Raw genomic sequence first — 20,177 nt, 5'->3', positions numbered from 1 at the left:
CATCACCACAATCAATTTTAGTACATTTTCATAGTCACAAAAGGAAACCCAGTACCCTCTTAGCCATAATCCTCCCACCTCACCCCCACCCCAAGGCAACAATCTAGGGGGTTTTTGTCTCTTGGGATTTGCCTGTTCTGACATTTCATATAAACGGAATATTACAGTAGGTGGTTTTTGTGTCTGGCCGCCTTTGACTTACATAATGTTATCAAGGTTCATCCAATTTGCAGTGTGTACCAGTCTTTATTTCTTTACTTAATAATATTCCACTGTATGGGTGTGTCACAATTTATCTACTCAATAGTTGATGGACACTGGGTTATTTACAACTTGTTTTGGCTATTATAAATAATATGGGATATTTTTTGAACAGTGATCAGAGGAGAATTCATATTCCTAAATGTTTTCATCCTTAAAAGTGAGAGAATAAAAAATTCCAGGGGCGCCTGGGTGGCTCAGTTGGCTGGGCATCCGGCTTCAGCCCAGGTCATGATCTCACCGCTTGTGAGCTTGAGCCCCTGTTTGGACTCCGTGCTGACAGCTCAGAGCCTGGAGCCTGCTTCAGATTCTGTCTCTGTCTCTCTCTCTCTGCCTCGCTCCTGCTTGCACTCTGTCTCTTCCTCTCAAAAATAAAATAAACGTTAAAAAATTAAAAATAAAAAATAGTAAATTCCAAGCTAAAAATCAAACAAAAAACCCCCTAGAATATCAGTGCAAACCCAACCTAGAAAATTATAGGAACTTACACTACAAAAGAGCATCAAGTCCAGATAGATTGGGTTTTGGCTGGGTAGGGGTGGTAACAGCTTTATTGAGACATAATTCACATATAATTCACCCATTGATTTTTTTAGTGTTTACTTATTTTTTAGAGAGAGGGAGACAGGATCCAGATCCAGCTCTGAACTGACAGCAGAGAGCCTGATGTGTAGAGGTTGCTTAAATAAAACTTGTATAAAAAGCTTGTGATTTTGATTAAGTTCAATTTACCTATTTTTTTAATGTTTATTTTTTAGAGAGAGAGAGAGAGAGAGAGAAGTGTGTGTGTGTGTGTGTGTGTTTGTGTGAGTGGGGAAGGGACAGAGAGACACGGAGACGCAGAATATGAAGCAGCCTCCAGGCTCTGAACTGTCAGCACAGAGCCTGACGCAGGGCCCACAGGGCTTGAATTCACAAACTATGAGATCATGACCTGATCTGGTCGCTTACCTAACTAAGCCACCCAGGTGCCCCCCTTTTTTTCTTAATGTAGGCATTTATTGCTATAAAATTCCTTTTTAAAAATTTTTTTTAATTTTTTAAAAAATTTATTTCTGAGAGAGCGCGTGAGCAGGGGAGGGTCAGAGAAAGAGAGAGAGGGAGACACAGAATCCAAAACAGGCTCCAGGCTCTGAGCTATCAGTCAGCACAGAGCCCGACGTGGGACTTGAACCCACCACCGAGAGATCATGACCTGAGCCGAAGTTGGACGCTTAACCGACTGAGCCACCCAGGTACCACTATAAAATTCCTTCTTGTACCTGCATTTGCTTCATCCCATAAGTTTTGCTAGATGTTTTCATTTTTCTCTCAAGATATTGTTTAATAAAGTTCATTTATTTATTTTGAGAGACCCTATACCATGACTGGCATATTCGTAATGGCAAGCTTGCCAGTCTGTGAAATGTTACACCTTTTCCCTTCATTCGTTCTTCTTAAAATGTGCTTCAAATGTTTGCCTTTTGCAGTTTTGGCTAGAGTCATTCCTGGATGCTTCTTGCACGTGTGTGTGTGTGTGTGTGTGTATGCGTTTCACACTGATTATTTATATGATTAATAAAATAATGGTATTTTTATGTATCTATCATGAGTCTAGCAACCTTGACCAGCATTAGTTCTAATAATTTGTTTTCTTGGGTTTTTAAATGTAAATGGCCTAAATAGTTGTAAATAATAATCCATTTTAATATATTTTTCTTTTCTGCCAATAATTGTACCTCATTTCATCTTCCTGTCTTACAGGTTGGTCAGAATTTCTAATAATATGTAGAATAATAGCAGTGATTACTTGGCCTCCTTGTCTTGTTTTTGATGTATAAAGCAATGGCTCTAAAGTTTCTCCATTAATTATATTTGTAGTGGGGGAGTGTCAATGACCTTTATTAACAGGTGAAAGAAATTAATTTTTATCCTTGAACTGGGAAGAGACTTTATTGTGAAAAAGCATTGAATTCTGTCAATGATTCGTTACGTTTCTATTGATTTAACTTCATGGAATCTTAAGTGATACAAAATACTTAATATTTGTGTAGTGAAATTTGTTCTCTATAGTTTATGAATAAATTATTGTGCTATCAAAAGTATGTGGGGCGCCTGGGTGGCTTAGTCGGTTAAGCGTCCGACTTTCGCTTGGGTCATGATCTCGCGGTTCGTGGGTTCGAGCCCCACGTCGGGCTCTGTGCTGACAGCCAGCTCAGAGCCTGGAGCCTGTTTCAGAGTCTGTGATTCCCTCTCTCTCTGACCCTCCCCTGCTCATGCTGTCTCTCTCTCTCTCTCTCTCCTAGAAATAAATAAAACATTTAAAAAATTTAAAAAAAAAAAGTATGTTCAAACTCTAGGTTATAAAAATATTTCCCTAATTTTCTTATAGTTTGAAATCTTTATAATAGTACATATTTAGGTATGTAGTGTGAAATGGAAGTGCAACTCTTGTCTTCCTCCAGATGGACGGTTAATGTTTTGATGCAGTAGTTTTGTAATTTTTAATATTTTTAATATCTGTTTACAAGTTATAGGGATGACTAATGTTTTCTCTATTAAATTATTTACCCTCAGAGCTACTCTACAAAATGGTGCTACTCTCAACCTCATGTTACAATTAAAAAACAAACTTCTGCACAGAGAGCTTACACCTTGATTCAATCTTAGGCAGTATGGTTTCACAGTCATCTTGCTTCACCATTGGGTTATTGAACATCATTAAGACAAGTCTCTGTTTAATAGATTCTTGGCTGATCTCCGCCATTTATTTCTCATGTAAATTTTGAAATCATTTAGTTATTGTTTTACATTTATATGTTAATCTTAGGAGGACTGGTTTTTCTTTCTTTACATAAATCTTCTCATCCAGTAATTATTTCCACTTGTTCGGATCTTTTTTTCATTGCATTTGATAACGTGTGTATGTGCACCTTGTCCATTTCTTGTTATATTTCTAATATTTTGAAATCTCTTCTTCCTATAGAGATTGGAAGTTTTCTCCGTATTTACATGAAGTTTGTGTGTGGAGGAGGTTGGATGTGTGTGTGAGGTGTTGTCTTATGATGAGTGTACCTGAGAAAAATGATACTAATTTTTAAAACAGAATATTTTGGGGGCACCTGGGTGGCTCTGTTGGTTAAGCCTCCGACCTCAACCCAGGTCATGATCTCGTGATCCATGAGTTTCAGTCCTGAGTCGGGCTCTGTGCTGACAGCTCAGAGCCTGGAGCCTGCTTCAGATTCTGTGTCTCTGTCTCTCTCTCAAAAATAAACAAACCTTTAAAAAACTTAAAAATAAAACAGAATAGAACCGTAACTGCAGATCTAGATAACCTTGGTCTCTTTTTTCCACTATTTACACAGGTTATTTGTAGAAACAGAATCTGGAAAGCAGTGTTGAATGAGCATGGAATATATGGGCAATCTTGCCTTGTTCTGGATTGAACTGAAATTATTTTGGCCCTGTGCCTGAAGCTTCCTGGGGCCCTCCCGCCAACTTAGTAGTCTTTAAGCTTTAGCAAGCACCCTTAGCCCACACGATTGGTTAACCTTTCTTTGTATCTCTGTAGATGATGCATTCTTTCCTAGAAAGAACAGAGTACTTCTGCGTGTCACCAGATGCTCCTGCACCACCCGTGGGCACCCAAGGAACCAGAGCCCCTTGCACACCCTCCAAGCACTGAGATAACATCTGTAGGTGACACTGTTGAGTCTGCATGTGATGACAACATGTTACGGACCACTGTACTCCCTTTACTGATTAACTGCCCTAAATTCCTTTAAAAACCCTTGGGCCAGACAAGACCCTCAGAGTTGGCCTTTGGACAGGAGTCCACCTCCTCCCCAGGTGCTCAGCCTCCCAAATAATGCTCATATCCCTTTCCAATCAAAATGTCTCTTGAGTATTGGCTTTTCAAGCAACAGGCAGCCGAACTTGGGTTTCAGTAACATACCTTCAATTAAATGAATCACTTAACAGAATTACTAAATAAAAATTATTCTAGGGTGCCTGGCTGGCTCAGTCAGATAAGCATCTGACTCTTGATTTCAGCTCAAGTCATAATCTCAGTCATGAGATTGAGCCCTGTGTTGGGCTCCCTGCTGGGCATGAAGCCTGCTTAAGATTCTCTTTCTCCCTCCTTCCCCTCTCCCCTGTTTGTACTCTCTATATAAATGAATGAATGAATGAATAATAAAATTAATTATTCTCCAAAGTGGTTGTTCCCATTTATACTCACTCCTATTTGTGTAATAAAGTATCAGTTTTCCTACATACTTGCCTATCACTGAATTTTAAAAATACTTGCCATTCTGGGATGCCAAGCATACGACTCTTGATCTCAGGGTTGTAAGTTCAATCCCTATGTTGGGCATAGAGCTTACTTAAAATGTATTTTTTAAATAAGAATATTTGCCATCCTCATGGGAGGAAAATAGTGTCGCAGTATTAATATACTGATTATCCCTAAGAAATTATGTTCTTTTATTCACCTAATTTCAGGTCTAATTTTATATCTCAACATGTGAAACCTTTCTCTTTTCTGTTATTTTAAACATACACAAATGATTATACTAGGTGATAGAAAATCATTTTGGTATTTTTAAATACTTTATATTTGTTTTAAATTTGAGAAAGAGAGCAAGCAAGTGAGTGGGAAAGAGGGGCAGAGGAAAGGAGAGGGAGAATCTTAAGCAGGCTCCACGCTCAGCACAGAGCCCTTGCTGGATCCCACCACCCTGGGATTATGACCTGAACTGAAATCAAGTCAGACAATCAACTGAGACACCCAGACGCCCAGAAGCCCATAATGTATTTTTATATATTCTACTTTACTAATGAATTATATTTATGTATTTATTTTTAAATGTTAATTTTGAGAGAGAGGGCATATGCAAGCAGGGGAGGGGTAGAGAGAGAGAATCCCAAGCAGGCTCCATGGTGCCAGCAAAGAGTCCAATTCAGGGCTCAAACTCATGAACCATGAGATCATGACCTGAGCCAAAACCAAGAGTCTGACACTTAACCAACTGAGCCACCTTTGCGCCTCTGAATTGTATTTACTTATGAAACTTAATATTGTTTCAGTTGATCCTTAGACCTACAATCTTGTCTTGATCTCTTTATCCATTCTTCCAAAGTAAGTTTCTCTCATTTCTTTTTTTTTTTAATATTTTTATTTATTTCTAGGAGAGAGAGAGACAGCGTGAGCAGGGGAGGGTCAGGGAGAGAGGGAGACACAGACTCAGAAACAGGCTCCAGGCTCTGAGCTGGCAGTCAGCACAGAGCCCGACGCGGGGCTCAAACCCACGAACCGCGAGATCATGACCTAAGCGAAAGTCGGACGCTTAACCAACTAAGCCACCCAGGCGCCCCAGTTTCTCTCATTTCTTAAGGTTTTGCTCATATCTTTTTAAACAGTGTTAAACATCAACAGCAATGTTAAAATGGAGTTTTTAAAAATGTATTACTATATAGTCATCTGATAAAAAATAAACCATTACATGTAAACATAAATAACATTTTTATTTTGAAAAGATAAGAATATTTTCCAAACCAGAAAATTTAGACAGAATAATTGCATTATTTGATATTTCTGCATATCTTTAATGTCTGCTTAACAGATATAAAGAGCTGTATTCTCATATTTGCTTCCACAATCAATCTGTTATGATTTGTTTTAATTTAAGTATATGAAGGAATTCAGCTTCACAAAGACACATAGAAGGAAAAGAGAAATGTATTTTTATAGACTCTTGAGATAACTGTGGATAGTCTTTGATACTGCACCAAAATTAACAAGTGGTCATTAAAAATTTTTTTTGTAAGGTTTGTTTATTTTTGAGAGAGCACAAGCGGGGGAAGGGCAGAGAGAGAGGGAGACACAGAATCCAAAGCAGGCTCCAGGCCCTGAGCTGTCAGCACAGGGCCCAACGTGGGGCTCGAACCCATGACCCGTGAGATCATGATCTGAGTTAAAGTCAGATGCTTAACTGATTGAGCCACCCAGGCATCCCAAGGTGGTCATTTCTTAAAAATTAGTTGCAATAGGAATCGAAAATCATATCAATAAACTTGTCATGCTCTGTCACAAAAATAAATGGATTGAGAATTTAAGTGTGAAACTCAACTTCAAAAATGAAGAAGACACTGAAGCTAGACACATTTATAATCAGTTGTTTGGGAAGGATTTCTTTTTTTTTTTTTCCAATTTTTAAAATGTTTATTTTTGAGACAGAGACACACACAGTGTAAGCGGGAGAGAGGCAGAGAGGGAGGGACGCACAGAATCTGAAGCAGGCTCCAGGCTCCAAACTGTCAGCACAGAGCCTGACGTGGGGCTCAAACTCACTGACTGTGAGATCATGACCTGAGCCGAAGTCGGATGCTTAACCGACTGAGCCACCCAGGCGCCCCAGGAGGGATTTCTTAAGACACAAAAACCTTCACCATAAAGGAAAAGACTAATACATTTGACTAAAATTCAGAATCTCTGCCATCAAGACACAATAAACAGACATTTACAAACAAAAGTAAAAATTGGTATGAAAGATATCACAGTCCTAAATATTATGAGGAAATGACAAAGATACAGAGAAAAATCATTAAAAACATGTACAGCTAATTCCCAAAGGGAAATTCCAAATAGCCAGTATTATAAAAAGATACCCATTCTGAATAGTAATCAGCAAAATACAACGAGATATCATTTCTTAACTACTCTAAAATATAAAATTTTTTAAAAAACCCAAAAAATACAAATTTTAGCATATAGATTCTATATCCAGTGAGTTCCTTTTTTTTTTCTTGAGAGAGAGAGGGCACAAGTGAGTGAGGGGCAGAGAAAGAGGTAGAGAGAGACAGAGAAGCGGGGGTTACCCAAAGCGGGGCTCAAGTTCACCTGATGCGGGACTCAAACTCACAAACCCTGAGGTTATGACCTGAGCTGAAGTCAGATCTCATTCCACTGAGCCACCCAGGTGCCTGAGTTCACTTTTAGAGTAATTTATATGTACGTGCAATGGGAGATGTGCAAGAATGTTTATGGCAGCATTATTCATAATGAATAAAAAGCTGCAAACAGCCCAAAGAAGTCCATCGCCTCTACACTGGATAAATAAGCTGTGGTATATTCATACAAAAGGTCCCTTACATAGCAACTAAATAAATTAACTACAACTATATGTGACACATAAATAAATGTCAATGTGTGAGCAAAAGTATGTCACATGAAAATATACAAACATGCAATTCACTTACATAGTGTCTTTCTTTCCTTGATTTTTTTAGTAACTATTTTGAAATAGTATAAGAACGACAAGAAGTTGAAAAATAGCATGGAGTTCCCATGTACTCTTCACCCAGCCTCCCGCAATGATAATATCTTAACATGACCACAGTACATTCTCAAAACCAGGACAATGGCATTGCTTTAATACTATTAATTTGCGTACAGACCTCATCTGCATCTTACCTATAGTTAAGTTGCACTCTTTTATTGGGGGGAGATAATACAGTTCTGTAGGTAATGTATGAGTGATCAAGTTCTGTGACATTTTATCACATATACAGGTAGGTTCAAGTAACCAAGTTTGGGCCGGGCCAGGCCAGTCCGTAGGGGGTTCTTGAGGCACAGTCATCACTAGAAGAACCTACCACCCACAGGAAGGGCTTGCAAGATTCCTCCCGCCAGGCCTCCTCGCCGCTAGGAGCAGTCTTAGCACAACACCAGAGGTAGGTCCTGGGATGGGTAGCAACTGGGGCCATCAGCCAACTAAGCCCCCAGGTGGCTACCCAAGGGCAGGTTCTCACGGCCATCACACCTGCAATAACCGTACTTAGCTAGGAGTAATGAAAATTAACTAAGACTAATAAAAAGTTCCTGGGGCGCCTGGGGGGCTCAGTCGGTTGAGCACCTGACTTCGGCTCAGGTCATGATCTTACGGTTCGTGAGTTCGAGGCCCGTGTGGGGCTCTGTGCTGACAGCTCAGAGCCTGGAACCTGCTTCGGATTCTGTGTCTTCCTCTCTGCCCCTCCCCCGCTCCTGCTCTTTCTCTCAAAAGTAAACAAACATTAACAAAATAAAAACCCCGGGGGGAGCAAGGAGCCTTGCATTCTAGATGTTCCATCTTTACCTGTGGTTTCTGCCTACAGGTTACAGAGTAACCTCCTTCCAACCCCAAGCGCTGTAATCTCGTTTCTAGGCAGAATGGAGGAGGAAGGGCAATGAACAAAAAGTAAAAATAACAAGCATGGGACTGTCCCCTTTTCAAGAGCTCTCCTAGAAGCTGCACCAGTGATTCTGCCTGCCTGCCACAGGCCAGGGTTCTGGGACATAACTATTCCTTCAAGAAAGACTAAGAGAGTGCTGGTTGGGTCTTTGCTTTTGTTTGTTTGGCCGGTTTTGTTTTTACAGTGAACAATAACAAGTTGAGCAAAATCCAAGTTGTGAGAGTAAGAATGGGGAGAATGGATATAGAGGCAGCCAGCAGTGTCTGCTACACTGGGCCAGAGAAAAAGTCCCAACAAATGCCAAAGAATCTGAATCCCACAGATCACGGACTCTGACCACAAAGCCATCAGATGGGAAATGAAAAACAAGGTGATGAAGAACTCCTGGCACTGAATCTTGAAAACATATACCTGAACAGCCCATGAGTCCAAGAAGTCATCAAAAGGGAAATGAGACAATATTTACAACTGAGCCATAATAAATAAAAATATTACCAATCACAACTTGTTCAATAATTTAGAGGGCATTTAGAGGCATAAAAGTGTTCTCGGGTATATACATTATGAAAGAAAAATTAAAGAGCCAGGAGTCCACCTTAAGAATGCAGCACAAAGGCAATCTCCCATTCACAAGATGGGTATGGCTTCTGTCTTTCTCAGAATAAGTTCTCTGGTGAACAGTAAGTGAAGATCCACACCTGAAACCCTCCATATTCATTATACTAACAGGACCTTCCTCCAGTGGGTCCTCATATGTTTTATATAACAATGAGTGCTTATGAAGGCTTTCACACCTTCTTCTGTGAAAAAAAATATGACTTTTCTGTGCAAGTATACAGTTCCTGCCCTAATTCTTTTGAGTTGAGCAAAGTGATTTTCGCCAGATGGCTCCATTAAGTGTCTGTTATCCCAGAGCTTCGCAATTAAGATTTCTTAAAACGATTTTATAACAAAATTTTGTTCCAAATCCTCAATAAAGGGTATTTGTGGGATGGAAGAAATTTTATTTAGTTTGTGTGTTAGTAACATTATTTTGTTAATGTTAACTTTTATGAGTATATTAATGATATTTTGATTATAGAGGCAAATGTCTGTGGGAAGGCAATTCTCCATGGGCAGCTCATGTTTGCACATCTTACTCTGCTCTGTACTCTGTCTTCAAGGATGTTTATATAACATCCATAGAGCAGAGGGCAGATATTTTGTTGTTCAGTGTAATAAAGATAATGTCTCCTCTGGGAAGGGGGAGGGGGGTGATGGGCATGGAGGAGGGCACTTGTGGGGATGAGCACTGGGTGTTATTGGAAACCAACTTGACAATAAACTATTTAAAAAAATAATGTCTCCTTATGGGGCAAAGAACAAGGTTTTGTTTGCAGCTCCTTAGAAAAGCCTGGGATTCCTCAGGTGTAACACAAATGCACTTCATGTCATCCCCGTGGGGCTTGGGAGTCTAGAGGAATTGACAGCAATGTGAAGCTTATAGTGTGGCTGCTGTGCTGTAACAAAGTCCATGATCTCTGACCCCAAAGTCTGGTTCTGGTATCTTTGGCCAACATCCATGGAACCATGGCAGGCTAACTTGTTAGCCTCTAAGTAGGGATTTGAGTTCCTGACAATGTCACTTTGTTCTTAGGATACATGTTAAAGAAGTCTTATGCCTGTAATGGCTCAACTGTAAAATAAAATTATACACACGCAAACAAAACAAAACAAAACAAAAAACCTGTAACTGTCAAAAAATGTTGACAACTGATGAATCTAGATGAAGGAACGGACTTGGGGAATTTTCCCAACTGTCTTATGAGGCTACCACATCCTTGAAACAACAACAGTAACAAAAGGACAACATGAGAAAGAAAACCTGCAGGCGATCTCACTCAAAGATGCAGAAATCCTATCATATTAGAAAACTAGGAACAAAAAAAGAAAAGAAAACTAGAAACAATAATGTGTAACAGATATGTTATCCAGGAATGCAGTTAATTTCACAGTGAAAAATCAACTGAAGTAATTTACTCCACAAACATGTTAGAAATGTGACATGTATTCATTCATTCACTCATTGACTCATTCAACAAATACTTATTGAGTGCCTATTATGTATCCTACCTTTGTTCTAGGGGTTGAAATACATCAATGAACAAATATTATCATCTCAGGGGATGCTGAACAAACATTGGATAAAATTCAACATCTGTTCACGAGAAAGAAGGCTAACACCCTAGGAAACGAAAGAAACCTTCTTATCCTAGTAAAGTTATCTACAAAAGTGTTATAGAGAACACCACACTTAAAAGATGAAATATGGGGAAAAAATGCCCGTTAAGATCAGGAAGAAGAAGAGTTCCTAGGACTGCTTCTATTCACTAGGGTTCAAGCCCAGCCAGAGACAGTCAGGCAACAAAAGTATAAGAAAAGAATAAGGATTAAAAGGAGCAAAAGAATTCTGCCTGTATTTGTAGATATGATTATCTACAGAAAATTTCAAAAGATCTACACATCAGTTATTAGAATAAGAGTAGAGCAAGTATGCTACAAGCCAAACTCAACAAAGAGAATTATCCATGAGGACCAGCAAGATACATACACCTCTAGCCCTTCCAGAAACTTTCCACCCTGATTTAATTTGAGGTACCCAATGCCTATAAAAGAAAACAATTCAAATCCTCATAAAAAGTCCAAAAAGAATTCTAACGAACACAAAGGAAAGAACCAAATTAGAAAGTGCATCGAAACTACTGAGTAAAAGGAGGCAGACTCTGAAAAAGACGACAGTGCGAAACTAAATAAATACCCCATCTGAATCCCGGTAAATGAGTTAAAGAGGGTCCCACTCTTCAATCATTCATCCACTCCAAAAAGGACTGATCAACTGAACTCCCACATCACTTGAGAAAAGACATTATTACAAGGAACATCAAAATTGTAAGGATAACTCGAAAGCTACGTATTAGGGATGTATTCTACCACAATGAAGACTGTACTAGACTTATCAAAATGCACGTCCAATGGCATCTCCTCTTGTAACAGCTCTAGTGAGATAATAGTTTACATACCATAAAACTCATTCATTTTATTTTTTTATTTTTTAAAAATTTTTATTTTATTTTATTTCTAGGAGAGAGAGAGAGACAGCGTGAGCAGGGGAGGGTCAGAGAGAGAGGGAGTCACAGACTGAAACAGGCTTCAGGCTCTGAGCTGGCAGTCAGCACAGAGCCCGACGTGGGGCTCGAACCCACGAACCGCAAGATCATGAACTAAGCGAAAGTCAGACACTTAACCGACTAAGCCACCCAGGCGCCCCAAAACTCATTCATTTCAAAATTCAAATGATTTTTAGTGAACTTACTCAGTTGTGCAACAATCAGCACGGACCAGTTTTAGAGCGTTATTATCAACCCAACAAGCTCCTCCCTGCCTGTTGAATTGGGTTCCCAACCCCAGCCTGAGCAAACACAATCCTGCTCTCTGTCTCTATGGCTTTGCCTAGGCTGGATATTCCATACAAATGGAATCATACAATATGCAGTCTTTTGTGACTGTTTTTTTTCACTGAACATAAGTTTCCAACGTTCATCCATGTGGTACCATGTATCAAAACATCATTTCTTTGCATTGCCAAGCACTGCACTGTATGGGTAACTAATCCATTGTACGGGTTTTGTTTACTTATTCTCTGGTTGACGGACTTTCAGGTTTATTCCCTTTGGGCTATCATGAAACATGCTATGAACATTTGTGGACAAGTCTTTGTATGCACGTATCTTTTTATTTCTCTTGGGGGAGGGTGGTGTCAAATGGCAAATTTATTTTAGAAACTGCCAAACTTCTTCAAAATGACCACACACCATTTTACACCAGCAACGCATGTTCTCTGAATGCTGGAGGCGGCTTTTTTTCTGGTGGTTCTTTTGCCACAAGACCCACGTTTGTCCATATAAATATTTTTTTAAGATATTGAGAATCTAAATGAGTCCACACTTCATATGTTTAAGAAAATAACATTTTAAATATACATATATTTATAAAATTTATAAAACTTTACTGAAAGACATTAAAGAAGAGTAAATACATGAAGATACTTAGTTTAAGGCCTGACAGATTTAACAACAGTTCTACGAGGAATGATCTAACGACACTCCGGACATGATGCCAATAGGATTTTCTGTGGAACTGGGCAAGCTTACTGTAAAACACACATGAAGAAATGAAATGTGCAGAAGAGAGAATCTACTCTTAAAGAACACATTGCAGGGCTCTGTCTCGCAGGTGTTAAAAAAGAGGGTGAAGTTATTAAAGATGGTGCTATATTGTTACAAGATTAACAAATTGATTATAACAGAATGGAAGGCCCAGAAACATAAAAACATGCACAGAGAAACAACAAATGGGAGCTGACTTTCTCATTAGAGTTCTAGGGAAACTGGTTATCTGCCAGGGAAGAAATTAAATGGGACTCCTCCCGACACCATATATGAAAATCAATAATGGGTAAGAAAATATTTTAGAAGACATTTCAGAAGAACTTTTTATTTTTTTTAATGTTTTTATTTATTTCTAGGAGAGAGAGACAGCGTGAGCAGGGAAGGGTCAGAGAGAGAGGGAGTCACAGACTGAAACAGGCTCCAGGCTCTGAGCTGGCAGTCAGCACAGAGCCCGACGCGGGGCTCGAACCCACGAACCGCAAGATCATGACCTAAGCGAAAGTCGGACGCTCAACCGACTAAGCCACCCAGGTGCCCCCAGAAGGACTTTTTAGAAACGTTTTTAGAAAACAAGAGACTAGAGCATATTTTTAAAAAAATTTTTTTTCTAGGAGAGAGAGAGAGAGTGAGCAGGGGAGGGTCAGAGAGAGAGGGAGTCACAGACTCCGAAACAGGCTCCAGGCTCTGAGCTGGCAGTCAGCACAGAGCCCGACGCGGGGCTCGAACCCACGAACCGCGAGATCATGACCCAAGCGAAAGTCGGACGCTTAACTGACTAAGCCACCCAGGTGCCCCAACCAGAGCATATTTTTGACTGCATGTAACTATCCTGACACAATCAGCGGAAGACCACCAGAAACAAAACCTAGAGTCCAACAAAGTCAGGTGTACTGGCTCATCACAACAAGGATCACACACCTGAGGAACCGTGGGTGTCCTACCATACACAGACAGACCCATAGAGATTCTACAATCTGGGGGAAGGAGACAGTTCAGATGAAATTTAAATGAAGCTGGGGCATCTTGATTTTGGCTCAGGTCATGATCTCACAGTTCATGAGTTTGAGCCCAATGTCAGGCTCTGCACTAACAGCACAGAGCCTGCTTGGGGTTCTCTCTTTCTGCCCTTCCCTGCTTGTGTTCTCTCTTTCTCTCTCAAAATAAATAAACTTAAAAAAAAAAAGAAATTTAAATGAAGTCGTATTTTGATAGGTTCAATAAGGGAAGTGACATTTGTGAGCGAAAATAACTCTAAAAGAAACAGTATTTAGAATGGGGCGCCTTGATGGCTTAGTTGGTTGAGCATCTGACTTGATCCTGTGGTCTGTGAGTTTGAGCCCCAACTCAAGCTCACTGCTGTCAGCACAGAGTTCACTTTAGATCTTCTGTCACCCTTTCTCTGTCCCTCCCTGCTTGCACTCTCTCTCAAAAATAAACATAAAAAAAAACCAACTAGTATTTAGGATTAAACCAAAATAAAAAATACCTTAGATTGAAACCCATGTAATGTAGCTAAAGGGATATTTGGAGGATATCTATGGCCTTAAATGCTTTTATTCAAAAACACGAACTGAAAACTAATGAGTGAGATTTCCATTTTGAGGATAAGACCTTGATAAAAAGCAATCCCACATTTATGACACTCATAATGAGGAGCCTGAAATTAAGTCCTCCATTAGAAACAACCTCAGGCTGCACGTAGCCCCAGTTCCAGGAAAAGCCTCAGCTGAAGCCACCCTCGGACCGCCCTTAGATCTGCCAATCAAAAGAAATGTGTAACATTCCCGTAGTCTCGGAGACCAGTCAGGGCTGGGAACTGCAGGTAGTTACTTTGTACAAACTTGCCAATCAATCCCCGTTTGCACAAGCCCCAAGTAGATTCTCTGAGCCCACCTCATAATTGGTCATTTTAAAAGACTTTCAAAGGTCATGATTGGGTCCCGCCAAACGTAACAGACGCCTCGCAGATACTGAATGGTCAAAACTGTTACTATGCTGTTACTATGGGTAATGTACAATTATGATTGGTGCTCATGTAATGATGCAAAACGTACAACGTGTGCACTGTAACACCCCTGCCCTTCCCCCATAAAAACCCTGCTCACCACTGTTTGGGGCTTCACTTTGCTGCCACTGTGCCGGGAGATGGGTGAGACCCTGCTCGAGCTTGTAATAAAGACCCTTTTGTACTTGCATCGGTGCCGGCTCCTTGGAGGTCTCTGGGAACTCGCAATTTGGGCATAACAGTAAGGTTTCTCTCCCACTCTGAACTTCCTCATGCAGAAACTGAAGTCCAAGTGGAAGGCCTCCTCGGACTGAGGATATTCACGGAGGATTACATGTGAGATCGACAGGGCTTTGCCATGTGCTTCCAGTCTGAGGGCTTGTCTCCACCAGGAGGTCTCACGTGGCTCCCATGGGACGGGTGGCTACTGAAGTTTCCTCCAGTAGCTGTACTGGTACATCTCCCCTGTGTGTGCCCTCCTGCGGGCAGTCAGGCTAGAGCCCCTACCGAAGGCTTTTCCACAGCTGCTGCAATGGGAAAGCTTCTCCCCACTATGCGCTCTCCTGCGCGCCCTCAGATGGCATTTCCTCCCAAAGGCTTTGCCAAGGTCAGCACACAGATAGTCCCTCCTGGCGTGCACTCTCTTAGGCACGGAAGGCCTTTCTACAGTCATTGCATTTACACAGTTTCTTCCAATCGTGTATCCTCTTGAGAACAGGAGGCTCAAGCTGGATGTGAAGAATTTCCCGCAGTGGTTGCACTCGGTTTGTCTCCAGTGGGAGTTCGCGCATGTGTCATAAAGGACGAATGAGGACCCAAAGCTTTCCCACAATGAAAACATTCATAGGGTTTCTTGCCAGCCTGAGATCACACGTGGGTCCGAAGGGATGGAGGGTAACTAAGCACTCCCCCATGTTCTTTACGTTCCTTTCATTTTTCTCCTGTGTAATTCCTCTTGGGCGAAATACGGTTAGAATTCCTTCTGGGGGCGCCTGGGTGGCTCAGTCAGTTAAGCGTTCGACTTCAGCTCAGGTCATGATCTTTCTGTCTGAGTTCGAGCCCCGCATGGGGCTCTGTGCTGACAGCTCAAAGCCTGGAGCCTATTTCAGAATCTGAGTCTCCCTTTTTCTCTGCCCCTCCTCTGCTCATGATCTCTCTTGCTCTCAAAAATAAATAAAACATTTTTAAAAATTAAAAAAAAAAAGAATTCCTTCTGATGGTTTTTCTACATAGACTACATTCATGGGGAGTCTCTTCAGGCAGAGTTGGCACCTACTAGTTAAGGGATAAGTCGTAACTAAAGGCTTTCTCACTTTCACTCCACTTGTGAGGGTTCCCCCCTCCCCTAGAAAGTCTGTGCTGTAAGAAAAAAGCAAATTCCTACATTAGAACTCGCTACCATTTTCAGACCTTATGTATTGCTTCTGCCTTGTTTGAGTTCTTTCAAATTTTAAGGTGAGTGCTCTGCCACAGGGTCCAGAATGAACTTGACATAGTCATGACATGATCATGACATTCACAAACCTTCTCACGTAGATTTTTCCTGAAAATTATTTTAACAAAAACTGAATTATGCGTCAACATTCACTAAGTCACATTAATGGATATGCTTACTTGTGGGAACTATCCATAAATAGATACTAGAAACTGGTTTAGAATGTTCCACAAATTCATGATTCTCAGAAATAACTTCTGGGTGAAGGTTACTGGTCTGACTCTGAGAAATAACTTCTTCTGGGTGAAGGTCACTGGTCCCAAGTGTCTCCCCTGGTGGTTATGCTCTTCTGTGTCACAGCAATCCCAGCAAGAGAACCAGCAATGCACTCTCAGGAGAGAGGCATTCAGGAGCCTTACCCTTTTCCTGACAGTAGATGTATTTCCCAAACTTAATTCTGCTTTGCAATGGTCTCTTTGGCTTTATGTGGAAACTTTTGATCTGAAATTAATGGGGGAGAGGAGGACAAATATTTATCTTAGAGAAATAAATTATGTGGTAAAGGTGATTGAAAACAACAATGTGGGGCACTTGGGTGGCTCAATCAGTTAAGCATCCTAGGCTCAGGTCATGATCTCACGGTTCATAAGTTCAAGGCCTGCATCAGGCTCTGTGCTGACTGCTCAGAGCCTAGAGCCTGCTTCAGATTCTGTGTTTCCCTCTCTCTCTGCCCCTCCCCTGCTCCTTCTCTCTCACCCAGGTGCCCCAGACAAGATAACATTGTAGATGGCACTGTAATAGTGGCGTATGGTGACAGGTGGTAGCTACACTTGTGGTGAACCCCTCATAACATATAGACTTGTCCAATAACTGTGTTGTATACCTGAAACTAATGTAACACTGTGTCAACTACACTTTAATGAAAAAAAAATCACGACATTTTAGAAATTTCCTGAATGGAGTTCCTTTTGCGTGAGGCTCACCTGAACAGATTTCTTGGACAATCAGAACTCTCCTCTTCTTGGTCCTTAGCTCCTCATGGGTGAGCAGGGTGGGTTTACGGAAATGATACCCCATACACAGAAAAAGACACATCAGGGGGACTGTGCAGGGATGAAAAGGCAACTTCCCCTCAGAGTGGGACCCCCACGTTCCGAGGATGGACAAGTGTGACCCCAAGAGCTATGACATGATGGTACCCAGGACCCAAACCAACCACCTCACATCATGCCCTGGAGGGATTGGGGATCCTCAGACCCAAGCTCAGAGACACACTTCGGGAGCACCAAAGCTTCTAATCATGAAAAAGATGAAGTCAGCGTAATAGATGAACCTTTATTCTTTTTTTAAAATTTTTTAAAATGTTTTTTATTTATTTCTGAGAGAGAGAGACAGCGGGAGCAGGGGAGGGTCAGAGAGAGAGGGAGATACAGAATCTAAAGCAGGCTCCAGGCTCTGAGCTGTCAGCACAGAGCCCGACGCGGGGCTCGAACCCACGAACCGTGAGATCATGACCCGAGCCAAAGTCGGCCGCTTAACCGACTGAGTCACCCAGGCGCCCAGATGAATCATTATTCTTAAGGGGAAGATGCTAGAGTAGAGATTAGTGACTACACCCCAGGGGTTAGCCACCTGCCTTTGTAATTATAGTTTCATTGGAACGTGGCTCTGCCTATTTGTTTACATCCCACACTATACTGGGCGCTGCACTGGCAGCGCTAGATCAGCGTGTAGCTGCCAACGGAAACTCTACAGCCCGCTATGCTGAGAATAGTTTCTCTCTGGCCTTTTAAGGAAAAGTGTGGCCACTCCTGCTGTACACCGTCACCCCTCAAGACTGGGCCACATCTCCCTATTCACTACTCTCTTCCCGAGACCAAGAAGAGTTCCTGGCATGTAGCAGGTGCTTAAGAAATATCTGCAGCAGAAATCTACGAATGAAGACATGAGGCTGCCTGAGGCCAGGCTCCCATAGCTGTCCGGCATCGCGTCTCTACACAAGATTTTCTGAGCAGGGTCTAGCGGTGGCCTGATGCAAGGCTTGAACTCACAGACTGTGAGATCATGACCTGAACCAAAGTCAGACGCTTAACAGACAGGCACCCAGGTGCCCCCAAGGGGCTCTTAAATACAGAGAACAAACTGAGGGTTGCTGGAGGGTGTTGGATGGGGGTGATGGGCGACGGGGGGAGGGGCATTAAGGAGGACACTTGTTGGGATGAGCATTGGGTGTTATATGTAAGTGATGAATCACTAAATTCTATTCCTGAAATTATTATTACACTAGATGTTAACTAACGTGGATTTAAATTTTTAAAAATTAAAAATTAAAACATATCACACTGGCAGTTGTTCACAGGACAGAACAGGGAAAGCAAGAGTAAAAGGAGTAAAAGGGGTGGGTGGCTGTTGCCCCACTTTAGGGGCAACAGCAGGGTTCAGGTAAGGATGGGGACTCCTTGGCATCAGCAGAGGTGATTGTACACATTTTGAAGGGAATGTCAAAGGATCTGCTAGAGACTTAGATTGGGGTGAGAAGTGAGGAGAGGGGGAGATGTGCGGCCAGTGAGAGAACTTAGGGAAACCACAGGTTTCTGTACCAACAATGTCTAACTTCATACCCAAACTCTGCGCTCCTAGAAAAGTGTGATGGGCAAGAAATCCCCCAGCCCTTTGTGCTCTGGGAAATGCCTGGGTGCAATGACACACCCTTTCCTGCATGACCCCTTGTTTACCTATGACAAGGCCAGGCACAGACTGTCCAAATTCCCACTTTTATCTCATGAATGAGTAGCTCCACTGTTCATCCCCACTGAACTACTTAGATAAAAAGCCTCTGAATTGAATTTGAGTTCACTAAACTTCAGTCAAGCTCCTCTCCTCCCAAACCCACTCCTGAGCACTGGGACTCAGAATAACCCTCTACCAGCCCCTCTCTGACAACCAGCTGATCTCCCCGACCAACTACCCTATCACCCCACCTCCCAGCCTTGTGAATTCTTTCCTATAGAAGAAAAGCTCTTTAGTGCCAGTGTTTAGGGTGTCCCACCTACAGCAATGCTCTTTCCTTACAATGCCAATAAACTGGAGAGGTGGTGGTGCTCTCACCCTAAGAGGGAAAGATTAAGAAGAGGCAAATTTGACAGTCTCTTCAACAGATGGTTTCGGGAAAACCGGACAGCGACATCCAGGAAGAATGAAACTGGACTACTTTCTTACACCATCCACAAAAATAAATTCAGAATGGATGAAAGAATAAATGTGAAACCGGAAGCCATCAAAATCCTAGAGGAGAAAACAGTCAGCAACCTCTATGACCTGGGCCAGGGCAACTTCTTACTAGACAGGTCACTGGAGGCAAGGGGAAAGAAAACATGAACTGTTGGGTCCTCATCCAGATAAAAAGCTTCTGCACAGTGAAGGAAACTATCAACAAAACTAAAAGCCATCCTACAGAATTTGCAAATGATATATCTTTTTTTTCCTTCAGTTTATTTGAGAGAGAGAGGGGTGCCTGGGTGGCTCAGTCAGTTAAGTATCAGACTTCAGCTCAGGTCATGATATCACGGTTCATGAGTTCGAGCCCTGAATTGGGTGAATTCGAGCTCCGCTTTGGGTGAGCCCGAGCCCCACTTTAGGTGAGCCCCCACTTTTCTCTCTCTCTCTCTGTCCCTCACTCACTTGTGCCCTCTCTCTCTCTCTCACACACACACACACACACACACAAAGAGAGAGAGAGAGGCAGAGAGAGAATCCCAAGCAGGCTCCTCGCTATTAGCACAGAGCCCAATGAGGGGGTTGGGGGAGAGGGCTCAGTCTCACAAACTGTGAGATCATGACCTGAGCTGAAATCAAGAGTCAGTTACTTAACCAACTGAGCCACCCAGGTGCCCCACAAATGGCATATCTGACAAAGGATTAGTATCCTATATCTATTAAAAACTTTTCAAACTCACACTGGGTGGCTCAGTCAGTTGAGCTGAGTGTTGAGCATCAGACTCTTTTGGCTCAGGTCACAATCCCAGGGTCGCAAGATCAAGCTTGGGTTGGTGATGAG

Source organism: Crocuta crocuta, unplaced genomic scaffold (assembly GCF_008692635.1).
Source record: "Crocuta crocuta isolate KB4526 unplaced genomic scaffold, BGI_CrCroc_1.0 scaffold115, whole genome shotgun sequence".
NCBI classification, from domain to species: domain Eukaryota; kingdom Metazoa; phylum Chordata; class Mammalia; order Carnivora; family Hyaenidae; genus Crocuta; species Crocuta crocuta.
The sequence above is the reverse complement of the archived record's forward strand: the minus strand, read 5'-3'. Positions refer to the sequence as shown.